The following is a 23,261-nucleotide window of genomic DNA, read 5'->3' as shown; positions in this document are numbered from 1 at the left end:
CAAGGAGATGGAGTTTCTGTGGGAAGAAAGAGAAGGAGAATAAATAATTACCAATTCAGTATAAATCTGAATCATCCCAGGCCATCTACACATAAAGGATATGCCTTCTCTTTACTGGACTCTCCTGTAGCTATATGTAAGCTTGTTTCCTTACCTTATCTCATTCGGAATTCTGTGAAGATTGTCAAACAACCATAATTCAACTGTGCTTGATGAGTTTATATTTATTGGCCTAGTTGAGCTTTCTAATGAGAAAATTCCTGAGAAATTTCAGGCACAAACAGTACCAGTAGAAGTTTGTGATTATCTATATGAATGAAATGCTTTAGGAAACTTTTAAATGTTCAGTAATTTGGAATGTAATTGTTTAATTTATTGAAAAAGTGACTAGGAAAATAATCTCTTCCTAGTAGACTGGATTTTGTGACTTTGTCTTCTATAAACCATTCTAGAAAACAGTTGAGGCATGTGGAGATAAAAGGCCAATAATATTAGTAACGATAATCATAACTCACATTGCATGTTCTACCCTTAGCTTTCCCAGATATTTTCATACCAGCTGTTTCATATGAGGTACTCACAGTTCTTTCAATGGGGACATTATTATGCCACTTGCAGGCAAGAGATCCAAAGTCCAGTGATTTTAATCTTGCTTAAGAACACAAATAAATATTATTATCAATTCTAAAAGAATATATTTTGATACTACCATTGGGAATAAAGTGCTGTGAACTACTATAGCAAAACCAAATTAATTAGGCCAAATGAATCACTTAGTGCTGTGAAATTTGGTCAAGCTCAAAGTAGTCAGAGAGGTTATAAGACAAAAATGCAACGCACTCAGCAAACACATGGATCTTAAGGAATCACTTGTTTAAAGTGGAAGAGAAGTTCCTGGGAGCTTCTACTCTCAGACTACCACACAGTTTGTTAAATGCAGATGACACAGTAGCAACTTAATTTTTAATAAAAATAAGGAGAAAATCTTAAGTATTAACCTGAGTAAAAAAATACATAAAAAGCAAATTTGAACTACTCTTAGTAGTTCAAAAAGATTTTATAACAGTAGAAAATAGATTTAAAAAACTTGCCTCAGTGATGTCATGAAGAAACATGATGGAAATTTTAAAGTAAACAGATAATTATGTTTTTTTCTCATAAATTTCTTCAAAATATGTTTAAAAATATCTTTCAAATAACAGTTACCTCTATTGTTACCCATCATCCAATAATATAGTGCTTCTGTATGTGAAAACATGTGAAGATATGATAGATTGTGAGGATTAAAGGATAATTAACAGTGATAAGACAAATAGCATTTAGTCATAAAGCTATTACTTTATTGAATATCAGCTGCTTGTCAAATAAGTAAAAAAAATCAATTCACCTGAATAATTGATCCTTATCCCCCATCAGCTGCTGAATAAACACTAACATACAGAATGCAAAGTTGACCCAGAGAGCCCTTTACTCATGCTTACGTGCTTTACCTACACACAGAATATGGGGTGGAGGTGAATGTGAAAAGGGTGCTAAGAAAGAGATGAGTGGACTTAGTATACCAAAAAATCTGGGCACACTTGGTAGTCTAGTTAACTTGTTCCCATATATCTATAATTCTCTAGACCTCACTGATCAGGCTGCACACTGCCCCATGTGGGCATGCTCTTACCTAATGGGCACTATCCCCTGCCATATCTCAGAATGCCACCCTGTCCTTAGTAGTTAACAAGTGCCCCTCCATCCCGGATTTCAAGTGCAGGTTTTAGGTTCCAGTCCTTCATTCCCACTACCTGGGCTACTGAAAAGAAGGGTGCTGCTAGTCTTGAACTTGCAAAGGCAGAAGGACAGCCTGTTGTCAATTCATATTGACAGTTTACATGACTTTTCCTTGATCCTATTAGGGTATCTCCAAAACTAAAAAATAATAAGACATGGTTAGTCTTCCTAGATGTATGTTAAAAGTTTCTAACAGTCCTAGAAACTTATTATATGAATAAACATTTCAAAAGCAAACCGATTTGCCACTTGAAAGCCATCATCCATTAACTAAATACAAAATGGTATCAGGGGTAAATCATCTTTCCCCAGTTCCTGAGTCTTCCCAACTGAGGTGGGTAGGAATAAAGGGACGAGGGCCAGGGTTCCCTAAATATCTTCTGGGGTAACCAGAGGGAACTCACAGAGGCAAAAGGGATATTTGAAATATTCAAGGGAAACAGAAACATCCGTCAATCCTCAATCACCTGGAAAGCAAATAATGGCAGTTTAGATCATGCCATTTTTTTCTGTTACCTCATATGTTTGCAAAACTGGATTTTCAGTGGTTGCTAGATGAAAAGCAGGTACTGAGCAAAAATTGATGTGGAACCAGATATGAGAAAGGCAGAACCCAATCTCATTTCAAAGTGATAAGATGCATAGTGCTCAATAGGTGCTACATTGTTGAGATAACACCTCATTTAAATGTTTGGTCTGAACTACTTAATAATCCTGACTGTTATTTGTTTGGGCCAATGGAGTGTTATAAAAAATTACTGAGTTGTTAAGGACTAAGAAAGTTGGAGAACCTCTGCATCAGGTTGTTGTTTCATTAGTGCTTGCCTCACTTGCCCAGGCTCTAATTTCTATCCCCAGTAGAGAATCAAACACTCCAGGAGTTCCATGAATAGTAAAATACAATTTAAACATTTTTTTTAAATTTTTGAACTAATAAAATAAAAATACCAGCTAAGCATAGGGACACAGAACTATCAACCCAACTACTTAGGGGGCTGAGGCAGGAGAATCAAAAGTTTGAGGCCAGTGTCAGCAACTTAGCAAGACCCTGTCTGAAAATAAAAAATAAAAAGGATTGGGCATATAGCTCAATGGTAGAGTAGGCTTGAGATCAGTTCTCAGTACCAAAAATATAAAAATTAAAAAAAAAACCTGAATACATATTTTAAATTTTTATTCTTGTGTTTTAAAAACATCACAAAAAGGAGATCTGAATGTTTTGACATTTTGAATGGATGGGCTAAAATTAAAGTGTCGATTTTTTTGACAAAGCATAGATTTGTTGAAGAAGAAAACAGTGGCCCAAAAAGTATTGACAGCACTTTCTTGGGGTCTAGAAATATCTGTGGGGCTTCAGAATAGTCTAAATCCACATGAGCATCCAGAAGGTATCATGGTCAAAACAAAACAGTATTTTAAATCCTGAGTTAAATGTAGTTATACTGCGTATTTCCATGCCTTGAGAGTTCATGATCTACTAAAATGTCAAAAAAAAAAAAAAAAACCACCTGGAAGACCGACTTAGGGTTGCTAAATTTGTACTTTGTCAGACAAAGGATACTAACAAGAAAATTTCCACTGATACACATCATCATTTTTTAAAAGAAAATGCATAATCTCATAATAAAATTATTTTCCTAAGAAGGGTGTTTGGCTTTTTTAACATTTCACTTCATGGCCCATATTTAATCTCACTTTGACAAGAACCAATAAACATTTTGTTAGGTAAGTCCCAGATCTCAGAATGGCATTTGGAAACTACTGATCCCTGCCACTTGCCAATGGCATGACTGTGATGAATTGCCTAAGTTCTCAGAGCCTGGTTCCTTGCCTTGGCATGGGAATATGAGTACCTTGTAATGCAAAATCTTTGAAATTAGATATTGCCCATTGGTGGAGATCCATGCCTGATACATAGTAGGTTCATATCAAACATAATGCTCTCCTCTCTATTTGATTAGACTGTTCCTTTTAATCTGCTAAAATCTAGCACATATTGTCCTTTAAAACAGTTGCATGCACTCCCATAAATCTTCCTCCTAGGAACCCATGCTGGAGAAGAATCAAGAGGGCAGGGACTCTGACATTAGAAACAGGCCTGTAAAATAAGATCAACAGTGAAAGAAGAGCCTGTTTCTAGAACACAAAGTGAGGTGAAAGTCCTTCTCTGTGAACTCAACCTTTTCCACCTTCCTTCTTCCCCTCTGTGGAAATAAGACTCAGCCTAGTACTGAAAACAGCTGATGGTCATTTGTGACATCAGCACTCCTGGAAAATCCCCCTATTACACTGTTTTGTTTGTTTGTTTATATATGGTGCTGAAAATCCAGCCCAGTGCCTTACACAGTTTAGGCAAGTGCTCCACCACTAAGCCACAACCCCAGGGCCTATTGCACTAGTTTTTAATCAAAGAAAATAATTAAATGTACTTAATGAACATGTTTACAAGCATCTGTTAAGCACTTTTTAAATTACTCAAATCAGAAAAAAATTTTGATACATAATTTTAAACATAGATTATCTTTTGTACTGTCACATGACTTAACAAATTGAAAGTCATTTATTGGCCTCATGTATTTTCTAAGTATTTTTTTTTCTTGTAGCACATAAAGAGATTCCATTGCAGATGAGAGAATTTTTTGCTTATGATGCATAATACCTCTAATTTCATTTGCTATATCATCAGTGCATAATATTAACAGGGATGAGCATGAGTGAGTCAAAAATTATGGATCTTTGTTTTAAGAACTTTTTTGATCAATGATCAGTTCTAGGTTTTAATCTGTTGTTGTTGTTTTATTTAGTTTTTAATTGACAAATAATATGTGTCTGTGTAGTGTGTGTGTGTATGTGTGATGTAGAATATAATGTTATAATATTTGTATACATTATGAAATTATTAAATCAAACTCATAATATGTCCATCAATTCACTTATACTTTCTGTGATGAGAACATCTAAAATCTATTCTCAGCAATTTACAAATATGCTTGGCATTATTCTTAATTATAGCCTACCTTATAAGTCTCTTAAATGTATCCCTCCTAACTGTATATCCGTACCCTTCAACCAACATCTCCCAACCTCATTTTTCAGCTTCTGGTAACCAACATTCTACTCTCTCCAAGATTTCTTTTTTTTAATAGATCTACATTCATATGTGCAATAACACCTTATTTGACTTTCTGTTCCTGGCTTATTTAACTAAGCACAATGTACTTTAGGCTCATTTCTGCATCATTGTTTTCAAACTGGCACAATTTCTTTCCTTCTTAAGGGAGAGTGCTATTTAATTGTGTATAGAGACCACATTTTCTTTATCCACTCATCTGTTGGTTGACACTTAGGCTGATTCTGTGTTGGCTATTGTGAATAGTGCTCTAATAAAACAGTAGTCCAGATACTTTTTGACACATTGATTTCATTTTCTTGGCTTATAAACCCAGAAATGGACCATACGATGGTCCTATTTTTAATTTTGGTGAACCTCCATAGTACCTTCCAGAACTGCCGCACGAATTCACATTCCCACCAACTGTGTACAGTGTTTTGTTCACATCTTTGTCAACATTTTTTATCCTTGGCTTTTTTGATTAAAGCTATTTTTTTGGGTGAGACATGATTGCTCATTTTGATTTAAATTTGCATTTCCCTGGTGATTACTTATGTTAAGCACCTTTTCATATATTTATTGGCCATTGGTATGTCTTATTCTAAGAAATGTTTACTCTGTTCTTGTGTTCATTTTTAATGGGTTATTTGCTTTCTTGCTATTAAGTGATTTGTTAATTATTAAAATGTTAATAAGTGTTAAGCAAGTGGTAACAAGATTAGCTGGGCACAGTGGCACATACCTGTAATCCCAGTGGCTTGGGAGGCTGAGGAAGGAGGATCATGAGTTGAAAGCCCTTGTCAGCAACTTAGCAAGGCCCTAAGCAATTTAGCAAGAACTTGCTTCAAAATAAAAAGGGTTGGGGATATGGGGATGTGGTTCAGTGTTTAAGTTCCTTTAGGTTCAATTCCTGGTACCAGAAGGAAAAAAGAAGAAATTTAGAATTCTAAACATCTAAGATTATAGTATTTTCTAAAGTGATTTTAAAAAAAGTATAGTTGTAGATGGACAGAATACTTTTATTTTATTTGTTTATTTTTATGTGATGCTGAGGATTGAACTCAGTGCCTCACACATTCTAGGCAAGCGCCAGCCCCTAAACTGATATTTTTTTTAAGAGAGAGAGAGAGAGAGAGAGAGAGAGAGAGAGAGAGAGAGAGAGAGAATTTTTAATATTTATTTTTTAGTTTTAGGCGGGCACAACCTCTTTGTTTGCATGTGGTGCTGAGGATCCAATGAACCCTGGCCGCAAGCATGCCAGGCAAGCATGCTACCGCTTGAGCCACATCCCCAGCCCCCTAAACTGATATTTTTAATCCAGTAAAATATCAATTAGAATGTAATGTTTACAGGTGTTCTCTGAAGGATTTTCTTATTGATTAGAATAGGCAAAATGATATAGTAAATTCTCTTAAGGCTAGTAAAGATGAAAGTGTTTTTTGTTTTGTTTTGTTTTTAATTTTTTAATTTTTTTTAAAATTAGTTATACATGACAGTAGAATGCATTTGTCCACTTTGATATGATATATATAGATGGGATATAATTTCTCATTTTTCTGAATGTACATGGGTAGAATCACATTAGTCATGTAGTCACATATATGCATAAATTAATAATTTCTGTTTCATTCTACTATCTTTTTTTCCCCATCTCCCCTCCCTTCCCCCCTTTCACTTCCGTCTACTAATCTAAGGTAACTCTATTCTCTAGTGCCCTGCCCCCTTATTGTCAATTAGCATCCACATATTAGAGAATATGTGTTTTGTTTTGGAGGGATTGGCTTATTACGCTTATAGTATTCTACAACTTTATCTATTTACTGGCAAATGCCATAATTTCATTCTTTTTTTAAAGCTGAGTAATATTGCATTGAAAAAAATTATACATATATACAATAATACTTTATTTGACTTTCTGGTCCTGGATATATATATATATATATCCCATTTTCTTTTCCCATTCATCTATTGAAGGACACCTAGTTTGGTTCCATAGTTTAGATATTGTGAATTTAGCTGCTATAAACATTGACATGGCTGCATTACTGTACTATGCTGATTTTAAGTCTTTTGGGTATAAACTGAGGAATGAGATAGCTGGGTCAAATGGTGGTTTCATTCTAAGTTTTTTTGAGGAATCTCTTACTGCTTTCCATAGTGGTTATACCATTTTTTCCTCCCAATGGTACTTTTCCCTGTCATTTGAATAACAGAAAGCAAAGAATTAAAATTTTAAAAAGAATTTTCTTTTAAAAGAAAATTTCCTTAGGATTACATATACACATATATACAAAATATGCATACATAAATTTACTTGTAGACATTTACATTAGAATGTTTTGTTATCTGTACACTATCCTCAGAGGTCTTTGTTACATATGACTAACATGATCTTATCACACCCTGATTATGCACATATGTTATTGAATTGTCAGCCAAAACTTTACACCTGGATGGAAAAAAAATTATTATTTTATTTTAGGGTTGTAGGATATGAAAATCATTAGGTAGACTAAGTTTGTTTTGCTTTATTAGTCATTGATAATATGTTGTTTGATTAGCTTGATTTTGTTGTTTTGACATTATTTTTTGCATTCATGTATAATTCTTCTATTTGTTGTCTTTTTGATATTGTCTCATGATACACAAAAAATATATCAAAGATTAAGCATTGTTTTGGATGATGTTTAGGCATTGATAAATGTGTTCTAGCTGGAGAATTACATAGCACATGACAAAGATTTGGATCCTGGCCCCAAAGTCACATGACACAGATTTGGATCCTGGCCCTATCACTTCATGGACATGTCTTTTTTGTGTCTTTCTTAGGCCTCTGTCTTCTCATCTATGAAAAAAAAAAGAATAGATTATTATTGTAACATGTTTTGCATATAGTAATAACTCAATAGATATTAGCTATCACTGTTGTTTATGATAACTAATTTTTATAATTATTACCACTACTATTTATACTTTCATTGAATGTTTATACTCTGAATTCTTAAAAGCAGTATAGTGAAATTGTTTTAAGAAATAAAAAATAATAAGATATTATAAAGGCTCCTAGTGCTGAAGCCAACAAGAAGAAAGGTGTCCCTGAGTTTCACAATTTGAAATAGATTTATATACATAAAAATCTATTTCAAAGATTTGTTTATATATAAATCTATTTCAAATTATATATATATATATATATATATAATTCCAGGTGCTGGTTTTGGTTAAACTTATTCTTTTATGATGGCAGTGTACTTTTCCAAATTTAATACTATACTTGAATAGTATATGGATCCCAACAAGGCTTCCATAAGAAGGTTTGCTTTTAGATCTCTCTCTCTCTCTCTCTCTCTCTCTCTCTCTCTCTCTCTCTCTCTCTCTCTGAATTGAACCCATTGGTTTAACTTCTGAGCAGATTCCCAGTCCTTTTTATTTCCGAGACAAGGTTTATACTACATTGCTTAGGACCTTTCTAATTTGTTGAGGCTGGCCTCAAACTTGCAGCCCTCCTGCCTCAGCTTCCCAAGTCACTGGAATTACAGGCTGTCACCTCCCACCTGGCTTTTCTCTTTCTCTCTATCTGTTTCAGCTTCTTGTCTGTGTTTCCAACTTCTTGTTATGGAAAGAACAAAAAATAGGGAAAGGATGGCAAAGGCACAAAGAATGGGAGTTTTTAACTCTTGTCATTCCTGTTTTGAAAACAAGAGTCAACAATTGAGCCTCTGCCTCTGGTAGCCCTGACTCAGGACCTAGCAAGGCCTCTCTTTGAGAGCAGAGGTGGGGCAGGTGTAGGCAAGCCTACCCATCACAGCCAGCTCAGTGACTGAACATGTGGCACCTCCTTCCACATGACAACACTCAAGGCCATTGTGACACTGTCTCCACAGTGACCTCCAGTGACTTATCATATCTGTTCTGGAAGTCTCTGCACTTAACCTTCGCTGTGACTATTACCTGGGTCCCAATCTTCTTGGTCTCCACATGTGTGTGTGTGTGTGTGTGTGTGTGTATACATATATATGTATATATATATAATATGTCAAAAAGTAGCTTTCTCCTGAGTACTATCAGCCCCCAATGTCCCAATGTCTTCCCACCTGTGTCCCATGCAGTTCTGAAAAGAAATTTATCTGAAATCTAAAATTAGCTTCCCTTTAAAATAGATCTCAGATGATTTAAGTTTGTTGAAGTTTTTTTTACTTAAAGAAAAGGTGATATTGAATAATTCTCCCTTAAATTTATGACACCAGTAGTTACAATTTCAAGTCTCCAGGCACTACTAACTATGAGTTAAACTTCTTAATTTGTTAGAGTCTCTGTCTTTTCCCATCTCAGAAAACCCCAATTGATTGCATGATATTATACACCCTCCTAACTCTTTTCAGTATTTTAAAAAACTTCCTTGTTGAGAAAGTTGTTCAAGTGCCAATTGCAGAATCACTTTCTTTCAAGGGCTTTTTGTTCATTTTGTTTTGTTTTGTGTCTGGTGGTGCACACTGTAGTCAAAGCTGCTCAGGAGGGTTGCTTGATCCCAGGAGTTTGAGACCAGCCTGGATAACATAGATGTCTCAAAACAAAAAGACAAAACAAACAAACAAAACCATAAACCCACATTTACTTTAAGCCAATCATATGTAACAAAATTAATCTTTTGTTACTCTTAAGTCCCAAATCTCTTTTAATTATATATGCAAAGTTCAGTACACAATTAAAAGATAAATTTCATATTATATTTATTTTCTTCTATCCACAAATAAAAACATATATTACCTACATCATTATATTTGAAAATAGTCTGGAAAAGGTTATTTTCATGTTGAGTTGAAGACAAAGATTTTTGAATTATATATTAGGTATATATCCAAAGACAAATTAAGTCTTATATACTTTTGAGAAGAAATGGATAAAATATCTTTATAGAAGATGTCTGCCACTGAAATGCTGGGAATCTCATTTATTATTACTGAAATGAGACAAACTTGAAATATTCGGCAGAAAAAATTTCTGGGCAATTTTTAAAAATGACATATCTCTACTAAAATTACAACTGTCTTTCTTTATACTTTGACAGGAAAAGAAAGGAAGTTGGATAAATTATGTTAAATATTGTATATTCTAAATATACCTTTTACAAAGTTTCATAATGAAATTGATTGAAAGAAAAAATTAAGTGTTTTAACAAACATGCAATCCTTTAGACTAGTTCAAATCCACTGGGATGCACTTCCAAACTAAAGGACTTATTAACATGGATTAATTTAAGAATGATTATGTGCCTTGATCCATATGACTTAGCTCTTAGAAAATTAACTTTATGGTCAGGAAATTATACAGAATAAAATGAAAGAAAAGATTGTAGCTTGGGACAATATCTGGATTTCATATTATTTTTGTTCTGGGTATCTGAACTGCCTTCAGTATGGCCACGTGTTGAAGCAAATTGAAAGCTCTTCAATTGCCAAATCAAGGAGACACTTCACATGTAATTTTCTCATTGTGTAATATATTTCCTGTCATGGTATCATGCTTTTTATTTTTTATACCTTTATTTATTTATTTTTATGTGGTGTATTTATTTTTATGTGGTGTTGAGGATTGAACTCAAGGCCTCCCATGTGCAAGGCGAGTGTTCTACTGCTGAGCCAAAACCCCAGCCCAGAATCATGCTTTTTAAATAACACTTTTTCTTATAGAAACTACTAAAGTGTCTTGAATGTATGTAAATTTGTTGAAATAGTCTTTGCCTTTTGCTAACAAAGAAAAACTAATACACACTAAATTTATTATTTTGTTCACTACTTATAAAAACAATTGGCTTTGAATGGATATTTTTTTTTGTGTGTGTGTGTGTGTGTGTGTGTGTATTTGTGTATGTCAAATTGTAAAATGCTTAGCTCTGGATCTCATACTCATGCTTTCGGAAAAATTTGGAGCCTCTGCAAGTATTTCTCAGTTGCTCTGTAAGAGTTAGGTTACTATTTCAAAGTGAGTACATAGGCGGAATTGCAACCCTAAATTGTGCCTGTCATCAACCCTCAGAGAGCAAGATCAGAATGATGGACCAATGAAGAAATGCAGTTGTCCAACCCTGGACATCGTTTTGAGTTTTGCCTTGTAGTTTTCACTTTTTTTTCTTTTACTAGATTACTGTACTATTTTCCTTTTTTTTTTTTTTACCTATTGTAGGTCCTTGTTTTTAATCTGTCCTATAGGAGTGAACTAGTGAAATCATAAGGAGCAAGTGTGGCTGAGTATTCTTACCTGTGTGACTTTGGGTTTAGTCTTTTAACCAGGTTGAGCCTCAGTTTTTCTCATCTGTAAGATGAGAATATACCACTTACCAGAATCATTGTGTGATAGTTGGTGACATTGTACATAAAATGTACCTACCATAATAGCATCCCCCTTAGTTTTGTATGTCTCAAATTTTCCTTAAAGTTCTTTTACAAAGCCCATAATGTTGTCACTTTTCCTCTTTCGGTTACCATTGATTTGACTCAGGTCCTCATCTCGTCCACTCTTGACACTGCCTACTCTGCTTTCAGTTTTGCTCCTTCAAAACTCTAAGTCCCTTATAAATCTGTCATAATGGCTTAAAAGTTCTTAACTAAGTATCAGTTTTCTGAGTCTTTTAAATTTCCTAACTGCATAAGAAAGAAAAAGCCATTGGAATATGAATAATATTTACTATTACTAATTATATATAGACTACTAAATTTATCGAATTTTAGGCTAAGCACATTCTGAATACCTGAACATCAGTCACTTAATCCTCAAATAACATTATGTATGGACTATCATCTCCATTTTACAGATGAAGAGACCAAGAGAAAGAGAAGTTTAATAACTTGCATAAGTGTATATACTTAGAACATGGCGGGGTCAGAATTCCCAACTCTCACTCCCACCAGAAAGTAAAATCCCAGGCTTTTCTTACATGTACAAGGGCTTAGTGATCTGCAGCCTGGCTCACCACCTGCCACTCTTCTTGCATTTCCTACCCTGCAATGCATTTTCTAGAATTGCTCAGCTATGCATTGTAGCTCCTCGAATGTGTCATATTCTTCCTCACTCAGATGATTCCTCTGCCTCTTTGGCTTTGTCTCCTCTTGCCAGCTGCCTCTGGGACACTGGCTTTCTTACCGCTTCAGTACACCAGCCTACTTCACTCTGGGCCATTCTTCTAGGACAGAGCCTTTCTGGGTTTGGCTTCAGAAGACCGTTTTGGACTGACATCCTGGAGCTACCATTTATTTGCTTCTAGACCTTCTGATCCCTTTGAACCTCTGTTGCTTCCTCTATAAAATGATGGTAAAACTTGATGTCCAAACTTCATAGCACGTAGGATTTTATGAATAAAAAACAGATGTCCCTTGAAAATGTGATTCTGGAACCAATGGAAAGGAAAATGACACATGCCTCTTTTGAAGTGTTTTTCCGTTTTTTTCTTCTATTTTCCACATTTTGACTTTCAAGAGCTCTGTGTAATTTGATGGTGACCACAGCAATTAGTCTCTTTGCCATTGATGATCCATGGCGAACATTCTCCCCGTGCTCTTTATGCTGTACCACATTTCGTAAGTGTTGTTTTAGGTCACTCTGGTTCTTTTCAGAATGTGCATGAGCAAACAGACAGGACAGTTGCATTATTTTCAGTGAAAGTAATGTTCAGGAAGCTTTCTGTGCAGAATAACTGCTTACACTTGATTCAAGAGTTTTGGCTGTCTAGATCAAGAAATAACCCATGAAGATAGGCACGTGCTGCTGTTGAACTATTTATGCTAGGAAATACCAAGAAAGAATTGCAGGCCCAAGTTTCTCACTTTCTTCTAAGTAGAACATTGCACAACTTTTCTTGACTTTCTCTATCCCTCCAAGTCACGTCATGCTGACACCTTGCTCCTATATCAGAGGCCTGGTGTGGCTGAGGTTGCTATAGCAACAGCACACATGGGGTAACATTCCCCTGTAACTATGGTGGCTGAGACATGAGTCAGTTGAAAAGTTTCATGGGGTTTTATTAGTATATGATGCAGTTCCATGTCATCTATAGTTCCTGGCTTGTCCAACACTTCCAGAGGATGATGCAGAACACGCAACGCTAATCATTTTCAAATACATGGGCCAGGGTCCTCTCACAAAAGCTACTGAGGCTGCTGGTTCCTTCAACAGCTTCCCTGACTAATAATTATACTAAGAGGCAAGAGTAAAACCCAGGCCCCAGCACTGGAACTGTTTCTACCATGGTGTACCCTGTTAGCCCTAAAAGGCAACAGTGACACTGATGGATGACGGAGTCCCTCTTTTCACCTAAGTAGCAGGATAATGGTTCAAAATCCAAGAAGATGCATTTTCAACCCAGTGCCTGAAAGGAACATGTGCTGAAGAATAAGGATGGAATTATTGTAATTCTCTATGGGGATTTATGAAACGTAACATTGGAACTTAACATGGAATATTGATTAAAACTAGTCATAGAGTTGTCGATGACTTCTAACATGGGATTTGGTTTATTTTTCAGACATGGAGATGACTTGATTGTGACTCCTTTTGCTCAGGTAAGCATACCTCGGTGAGCAGGCCGACTTCTCACAGATTTGGAAATTGGTTTGGGAGGATTTGATCTGTTGCTCGATTTAGTTTTAAAGTAAATGAAATTATAAATACAAATAGTGTGTTTCATCCAAGCAATTCATAGGCTATGCTAGAAAATGTGACTTTGGCCCTAGAGATCTGTTTTCTTTAAACTATGGTAGACCCAAAGATTGTCTTTGCTTCAAATAACAAATTACCCTAGAGATAGAGAACATAAATAGGCCCATATTTCTTAACTGATATAGGCATTAGAAGCAGAAGGCTATATTGTGGATTAAATTGCGTTTAATAAAATGAGGTACATGATCATTGCTTGAAATTCAATAATACAGTTCAACCTGATACCTTATTTACTCCTTTATACATGTGTCATTGGCACAAAGATTTAGCCCAGTGATCTGTGTTTGTTTCACAGCATACAAATCATGAAAATACTTTGATCACATGACATAGATGCAAGAAGGTGATGAGATGATTTGAAGTGTACTGTAGTGATTCTCAACCCTAGATGCAAGCTAGACTCACTTAGAGTACTCATCCCGATGCCCAGGCTTGCATGCCTATGGAGTTTAAATAATCTGGAAGTCTAAGAATTTTTATTTTTCAAAGGCCACAGTATTTTTACTGTGTGTAAGAGAAGTTGACAGCCCCTGATGTAGATAACTAGGGACAAATAGGATGAAACTTATTTAAACTGGGTCATGAAGCAGATTTAAAATCAATACTGACTGAAAAAAATGTTTAAATGTTAAAATACAAGCAGTGCTGAGAAGTTATACAAATTATAACTAGAGGTAGGTCAGAAATAGATGTAGCACCTTGAGCAATTCATTTAACTTTTCTGAATGACTTTGAGGAAGGCACTGAACTTTTCCAAGTCTTACTTCCTCCTATGTTAAATTATAATTGCAGGAGTACCCACCTCATAAGATGTTAAAAGATTAAAATAATACTGGTCATGCTAAATATTCACAAGAATTCTAAAAATTTTAATGTTTATTAAATTTTAATTAAAACTGGTTTAATTGTATAGAGATGAAATTGCTCTTTTCTTTCTAAATGTAATCTTAGGTATAATTTTTTAAATGAATAATAATAATGTTAGAACAATATGATTTTGCAGTTTTAATTTTTTTTAAATTTCTAAAATAATTTAGACCACAATTGTAATTAATTTATAAATAAAATGTCTAATGGTGATTTTAAAAATTAATGTAGGTGGGCTGGGGTCATATCTCAGTGGTAGAGCACTTGCCCGGCATATGTGAGGCACTGGGTTAAATTCTAAGCACCACACATAAATAAATACAATAAAGGTCCATTGAAAACTAAAAAATAATAATGCGGGCAATTAAGAACAGATGATGATCATCATCCATTCCATATGCTCAAGTCCTTTTTTTGCAGATCATGAATTCTTTCTAGTGCTTGTATTTCGGTGTCAAAAAATTTACACTGTTACATTTTAATCATATTTGTGAGAGCAAACTTTTAATGAAACAGTTTGTAATTAATTCCTATTGAGAATTTATAATTGTATTACTAAGAACTGAGAGCTAGATGAACAGGCAAAATCAGGTAAAACAATATAAACAAACATCACTAAATTTAGAACCAGTTATCCCATCATGAGTTTACTCAGGTAGCTAGCTAAAACTAAAATCTCTAGATATTATTGTAAGAAAAATAAATCTAAGTATGTTGTAAAAAATGGAAAAAAATCTGTATGTAATATCTTGGCTTCTTATTTCAAGTAATATTTACTAATCTCTAACAGATTAATAAATTTAACTTGGCTCCTGCCTTCAGTTAAATTCTAAAGAAGTCTAGCCTTTTACATGATTAGACATCTATCGTGTACCTATAATCTCCAAAACAACTACTCAAATTTCTCTATATTGGGACGTTTATACATATTTTATATACAAAACATCATTTAGCCATAAATGTTATTTTACAATGATTAATACCCTTGATACTAAAACTTTGAATATAAACTAACTCTTTGTAATATTCAGATATATCTGATGCCTAAAAATAATCTGAAATATACTTAATGAGATTTTACTTGTCATAAACTGAGGGACTCATTCACCTTGCAGAAGGTGGTCGTTGCCCCAGGGGCTTTGAATTCTTTTTAAGTGGCTTCACCACAGTTTTCATAAATGGATTTTTCCTGGAGTATTAAATCTTGGAAGCTGTACTAAAATATAAGTAAGAAAAGGCTTTTTAATACTGAGCAGTTTTAGCACTGATGGGGTATCATTGCAGAAGCAGGTAAGACTAAAAGCCCAGTTAGTGCCTGCCTGGCCTTTTCTTAAGCTATGTTGGGCCCAACTGGCATATATTGTTGACTTAATTGCCATCTCCTCAGAAAAAGAGTGTGTAATACAGGGCAGAGCACTTACCACTTAATGTTAAATATTATAATTCTAAAAATGGAATATATTTACATTGCTTGAAGTTATGCCAACATTATTTGTTCTGCTATACCATGACTGATTTTAGCCAACTTGCTCAGGAAAATGTCTCATCAAGTAGGCCAAAGAATCATACCCTCTTTCTACTATATTTTGAATTCATAATTTCACACTAAATTTTGGTGAAAATTTGCAGGGAGGCCTGAGGTTGTGGCTCCAAGGTAGAGCACTCGCCTAGCATGGGGAGGCACTGGGTTTGATCCTCAGAACCACATAAAGATAAATAAATAAAGGTATTGTGTCCATCTATAACTAAAGACTATTAAAAATAAAATAAAATTTGCAGGGAGAGCCACATTGCTCTCAAAATGTTTCTGCATACAAACTTTAGAAAAATTAATATAAACAAAAGAAAGAAAATTTCACACAATGCACAATCCCCAAACAACTACTGCTCACATTTTCTTTCTTACTTTCTATCCATTTAGGTTTGTTTTTTCTGGGTGTTACGACTTTCCTTATGATCTTAAAAACAGGCCACTATTGTCCAAAATGGTCAAGGACCTTCCTCCAATTCATCTCATCTTCATCTTCTTGAAAACCCATTTCTTTAGGCCTGAGTGCAGCCCCGAAACATGAAAGGATCCTCCCCTATTATTTCTAAATTATGGCCTTTTGGGTTTTGAAAAGAATTAAATACTAAATTACAAGAGAATTTAGGAAGTCACAAAAATATATATCCCATTTTGTTGGATGGAGCTGAACCTAGAACATCTTGGTTAGGCCTAATTTTCAGGAAGGATCTTACAAATCCCTCTATGTTTTATTCTAATGTGAAGAACACTGTTAGAGTAAAGTTTTGGCTAGGGGTCAACCTGAACTGTCTTCTACCTCTGGTGGCTTAGACTTTTCCATATAATTTCAGAATCTCTTTGAGCCCCAGAAAAATTTTCAAATTTAATTTGTTTGTATACTTCAATTTCAAAACTGAAATTCTGTTTTGGTATGAGTATTTCATTTGGCACAGAGACTTGAGTGTTGAGAATGACCCTACTGCCCTTTTCTTCCCACAAGGATAACAACTTGGCCAGAGTTCCTGGAGGCCCAAGAGCACCAAGGAGGCACAACACTGCTGAATACTGGAATCAGCGGTCTCTGGCCCTCTAATTCCACTGTTTGCAATTATGACAACCTTGTAAAACTCTAAGTCTCTTGGAATTCACATCTGAAAGTCTGTAGTATTGAAAGAAGTGGAATCTTTGATGAAGCAAATGACAGGAAACCCCCACCAAAACATTATCCTGACTCCCTGTGGAGTGCCTCACATCAGTCAGTCTAGAGAGACATGCCCAACCCATGAAGACTAGGCAGGAATACCCACATTTTTTGCCTTCTCTAACTAAAATACAGCACCAATAATACTTTTAGGAAACAATATAGTAGTTATTAATACTGTAGAACATTAATAATAGTAGTAGGACATTACCAATATTTTTAAAAATATTTCACCCCTAAGAGATTTTTATGATCTCATCACAGTCCCCAAGTTTGCTGGACCCACCAGGCCCTCTCTGTGAAGCAATGGAAGAAAAGAGTGGTCTCTTTTCAGGTGCTTTTATTCACCCAGCATTTCCTTGGACTTCATTAATATAAATGGTAACTAGCATCTTTCCAGATATCTGAACTCTTACAGTCATTCATAGGAAATTGTCAATAACTTTTTGACATAACCAAAACAATTTCATATGGTTCAACAAAAACATAAGTCGAAAGAGATTTTCTTTTCTATCAAAATAAACTTTTTATCTTGTACATAATTCTAGGTTGACTCCAGCATTTCTTCTGAAGTTAAAACCTGGATCAGGAATACTTTCATTTCACACAGGATACACCCACCCCACAAGAATCTCAGTCTGTGTTTTACTGCCACCTAGTGGCATAAAGTGTACATGAATTGAAAAACAATCCTCAAAACTCTCCTTGAGGCTGTTCATTACTGATTCATGAAGTCCACATTTTTTTTCTGTCAATTTTGGTACTGATCAATAGATGTTTAAGAGCACATAAAGAAGTTTGAGAACTCTATATAAATAACATCCCACCCCACAGGCCAGTGTACGGATCATCTCTGTCCACAATTTTTCTATAGTACCATCAGTATTTCTTTCCTAAGGTGTGTATGTTTCTCATCATACCGGAGGTATTTTTGATCTTGTTCTGTTACATTGTACTTGTAGGAGAAGAAGAGAGAGCAGTGACCTTAATTTTCTGCAACTGAGCCATGTGGAAGAAATCTCAGGGATTTCTTTGGTTAACAACATTAAGAAGGGAAGAAAATTATAGGGGCAATAAAGCTCTGACTACATCTCTTACAAAGCTGAAATAATGGGGAGTGAGAGCAGCCCTGGAAAAAAAGCAAAAAATAACGGAACCTTAACTCAGGGGCTCCAGTAAAACTATTTCCATTTCTTCTCCCCAGCAACAGTTACCTACCTCTTTGTGTTCTGCAAAGACAAACCCAGTGATATTTAGGATAAAGATTCCCCAGGAAGCACCCCTTAAAAGATCTGTCTGAAACTTTTATTTATACTTTGGCTAAGGATAATAATTAACACTTAATCTAAAAATTTATAAAATACTGCTTGTCCTACGAGAGAGAGAGAGAGAGAGAGAGAGAGAGAGAGAGAGAGAGAGAGAGAGAGAAGCCACAATGACTTAAGACTTGCACCACACAGGGAATGATGTATCCTCAGGGCTATTTACTACAGCAGTGTTTGTAAAAGCAAACTGTAAGACACAACCTCAAAGTCAGTCTCAGGGACTGGCAAGTGGATGCCTGAAGGAGGGACAGGGATAGGGGAACTTTTTCTTCCATTTTTATTTTTTGTTTGTTTTGAGATAGTTCATACATATGAAACAATATATCTAGTGATTATATAGAGCATAAATGATCATCATAATAATAATGAACAGTTTAAGAAATAGAAGGATATGAATATTTTAATGCCACTGAAGTATCCCTTTCCATGTTCATCTATCGCATAAATAACAATAATTTTGATTTTGGCTTAATTATTGAGATGAGACTTTTTGCAGGATAATTATGTTTCTACTTAAAGTCTACAGCAAGCAAATGTATGATTTATTCAAAACAAATACATAAAAAACTTAAAATCCAAAAAAATAATCCAGTTTAATATATTTATTATTATAACACAGGAAAATTTCTCTACAGAAAATATTTCTTTTATGAACTAATGTTTCCTTTCATGAATTACTTTCCTCTCAAATGAGCATGGAATATGATTTACCTACAATATTATTTCTATTTACCAGCTGTCAAATGCAGTGAATTTACAACAGCATATTATGATAAAATCATCAGAATTCTAAAATTAAAATTTTTGCCTAGAAAAGGGATCGATTAGCTGGTGCAATAATCTTATTTAAAATGCTTTTCAAATGTGTTCAGTATTCACTTCTTAAAATATAAATCAAATCTGCATGATTTAATGACAGTGGATCATTTATCCAATTTATTTCTGCATCAGTCAAGATTCCATGCCTGTTGAAAGACATCGTAGTCTGATGTCAGCAGTTAGCTATTTGAATATTCTGTCATAGGCAGTGTGACCTTTCAGAGCTGTGGGTTGTTTATGTGTGGTAATGAGCCAGGATTTTCCAGTGACTGAGTTAATCATGATTGGCTCCTTAGGAAGCACCACAGATTCCTTCAGGGGAAATGCTGTAGGTCACTATCCCAATGCACAAACTTTCTTTGACCAACACAAATTAATGTCAAGTTTTTGTTTTTTGAAGTCTGAAATGTTTTAGTCTTGGAAAAAAATATAAACTGACTCTAGATCCATGCCAGATGAAAAAAAAAAAACCTCTGGAGACAATTCTGGAGCCCTTAGAGCAATAGAATTTGGGAGGCCCCTTGTAGTACCACTCCTAAGTCACTAAATAAATTCCCTGTGTGTGTGCCAAATCATTAATCAAGTGAAATGCTACCCCAGATAAACTCACCCACACTGAATGCTTTTTCTTGACACCTAACCTGTCATTTCTTCTAATTCACACTCCAATCCTGTGAGGTAAATATAAGTTACAGTTTGTATTTAAGAAAACTGAGGTAAGGAGAGGCTTACATAACTTGTTCAGGTTCACACATTAATACTGAACAGATTCAGGCAGCCTGGTTTGTTGTGCAATACCCTAGTACTTAGCAAAACACATTTTAGATAAATTTAGCATTCTGGTTCACATCCAGAACACCTATAATTCTACCTAATTGAGGATCCACCCTGAGGAAATGAGCCCATTCTAGGAAAAAGCTAGGGGCAGTAGATTCATGCAACTTTTCTCTCCTAGGCTCACTTCCATTCCTTGGCCACCTTCTAGTCTGATTGGAATTAGGAAAGGGGGCTATCAGAGGTGGTGGCATCGTTTTCCTGCCTTGTCATATGTGTAGATATATTTCATCTAGGTATTCTTCATACGATGCCATTTTATTGAGTATTTTCTCTGTTCCAGGAAGTGTGTGTGTGTGTGTGTGTGTGTGTGTGTGTGTGTGTGATATATATATATATATATATATATATATATATATATATAGAGAGAGAGAGAGAGAGAGAGAGAGAGAGAGAGAGAGCAGTTGCATTTTATGTGAGAAAATACCTTCTTGGGGACTTCTTGTCATTCACAGTCTTAACCAAGGAAAAGACCATCTGTGCACTAGCTGGTACAGACACATGGTAAAGCTGAAAAGCAATCTAAGATTTACTTAGTTTACTGACTGCAAATTATGGAACTCTTGGTGAATTCTTTTTTCTTTCTTTCTTTCTTTTTTTTTCTTTTTAGTTGTAGATGGACACAATGCCTTTATTTAATTTATTTACTTTTATGTAGTGTTGAGGATCGAAACCAGTGCCTCATACATTCTAGGCAAGCACTCTACCACAGAGCCACAACCCCAGCCCTCTTGGTAAATTCTTAAAGAGAGTTTTGGAATAATTTTTATTTTTATTCTTAAAGTAAGCTTCATTAGTATTTTATACTACACTATTTCATATATGCATAAGATGCAACATACATGTTTGCTTGGGATATTGTGTTAGTGACTTGGGAATACAGGAATGCTATGGAGACTGCTGCTGCTATGACCACATTTGTAGATAATGAAAAGGGATTTTTGGAAAATTTTGACAGTGTGATCTCTGTGGATTTCATATGGATGCATACAAGCCTTACTAAGTGCTAGTAGATTCTTTAGTGGTATATGAAATTAAGTTTTAAGCATTATCAGATTTCCTCTTAACAAACCATTCTTAATTGCATTTAAGATGACCTCAGTTAAAGACATCTCAAGAATTTCTTTTTGTTGTAGGTCTTAGCCTGCCTGCGAACTGTATGAAACAATTTTGCTGCATTAACTAATTTGCAAGACCGAGCGCCTAGCAAGTAAGTTATTCTTTATTCCCTCTTTTTTGCTGAGCTTTTAAAGAATGTCATCTCAATTTGAATTGAACTCAAGACAAAATATTAAATTTCTCACTGCCAAGCTATCTAACCATGGACATTAACAAGACATCAGATGATACCCTGCTAATTCATTATAAATACAGTGTAGTGGTGATTCTAACATCAGGAATGAAACAGTATGACAAATCATCATGGTGATTCTGTCAGAAATTACCTGGCATGATTTGTCTTCTAGCCAGTTATTTATACTCAAAGTAACTTTATAGTTTTGGCTTATTTCATAAATTAGCCACAGGCAAATAATCTCATCACACCTTAATGATATCTCAAGGTCATACTGTTAATTCTAAGACAACAATTAACTGGAAAAACACCAGATCTCAACAAAGATCTTTGATTCTCCTGCTGTCATTGACTCTCTGAGCAGCAGCATTCATGAAGCAATTAATAAAATTGAGATTGATGTAATAACAATAGAAGTGTTTGGGAGAGGGAAACTTGAAATGGAAAATGATTTAAAATTGGGGGATTTTGGAACTGGGGCTATAGCTCAGTGACAGAGCACTTGCCTAGCTTGCATGAAGCACTGGGTTTGATCCTCAGCACCACATAAAAATAAAAAAAACAAATAAAATAAAGATGTTCTGTCTATCTACAACTACAATTTTTTTTTAATTGGAGGATCCTGATAAATCTAAAAAATCAAAAATAAGGAAGTAAATTTTGCAAAATTAAATGAGAAACTGATAAACTATTATTCTAATATCTATTATTTTTTAAAGTATTATTTATAATAAAGTTAAGTTAAGATTATCAGCCTGGAAGAATTTTCCAAAACAAAACAAAAAAATCAAATCAATATTAAGAGAACAGTGAGTAGAAACTTATTAGGTATTATGGTATATCTGAGTCTATATTATTTTATACTCGGTAACTACTTCTTAAAGAACATGAGAAAACTGAACTTTTCCACTCCATAATAACATAGTTTACTTCTACAACCCACATTTCCCTGATTAACAAGAAGCTATGGCCATTAGGCAAGTACTTCCTGTGATAGAGAAAGGTTTTCTAAAAAAAAAAAAAAAAATTAGTGGAACTTCCACAACACAAATAATTGACATGGAACCTAGAACCTTGGGCCGATTGTATTTCCCTCAGCTTGAACATTTACCTTCTCTTTCTTCTTTTCCACTTGACTAACTGGTTCATTCTTCTCATCACAGTTTAAATATAATTGCTTTGGGGGCACTGTCCTTCACACTGCCAGATATAGACCCACAGTGACCAGCCCTAGCTGGCTGGCATGTCTTTCCAACTCTGCCTGGTTGCATCCTGTTATTCAAGCACATTTCTCCCTGTGCCCTACTTGCCTGATCACCTGGTTGATCCTCAGCAATGTCAGTTCCCCAAGAGCAGGGGTGTGGCTGGTTCACATTCATATTCCCAGTGCCTATCAGAACACAGAATAATTCCTCTGTTTTAGTCAGATTTTTCATTGCTGTGACCAAAATACCTGACACAAACTATGGAAGAGGGGAAATTTATTTGGGGCTCACTGATGGTCTTAGAGGTCTCAGTCCACAGATGGCTGACCACAGAGCTCTGGGACCAAGATGAGGCAGAACATCATGGTAGAAGGATGTGGAGGAAGAAAGCAGCTCAGAACATGGCCAACAGGAAGCAGAGAGAGCCAAAGAGCTTCATTTACCAGAGATAAAATATAAACCCCAAAGGCACACTCCCAGTGACCAGTCTTCGCTAGCCACATCCTACCTGCCTTCAGTTACCACCCAGTTAATCCATTTCAGTGGTTTAAGTTACTAATTATGTTAAAGCTCTCATTTAACCTCATTTGCATTTTCTCACACATG

The 23,261-nt window shown here is 35.1% G+C and overlaps 1 pseudogene; it reads left to right on the top strand.

Annotated features, from left to right (window-relative positions):
- LOC144369670 (3',5'-cyclic-AMP phosphodiesterase 4D-like) overlaps positions 1-23,261 on the top strand; it is a 152,370-nt pseudogene that overhangs the window by 4,730 nt on the left and 124,379 nt on the right.

The sequence above is a fragment of the Ictidomys tridecemlineatus genome, chromosome 13 (assembly GCF_052094955.1).
Source record: "Ictidomys tridecemlineatus isolate mIctTri1 chromosome 13, mIctTri1.hap1, whole genome shotgun sequence".
Classification (NCBI taxonomy): domain Eukaryota; kingdom Metazoa; phylum Chordata; class Mammalia; order Rodentia; family Sciuridae; genus Ictidomys; species Ictidomys tridecemlineatus.
The sequence above is the reverse complement of the archived record's forward strand: the minus strand, read 5'-3'. Positions and strand labels throughout refer to the sequence as shown.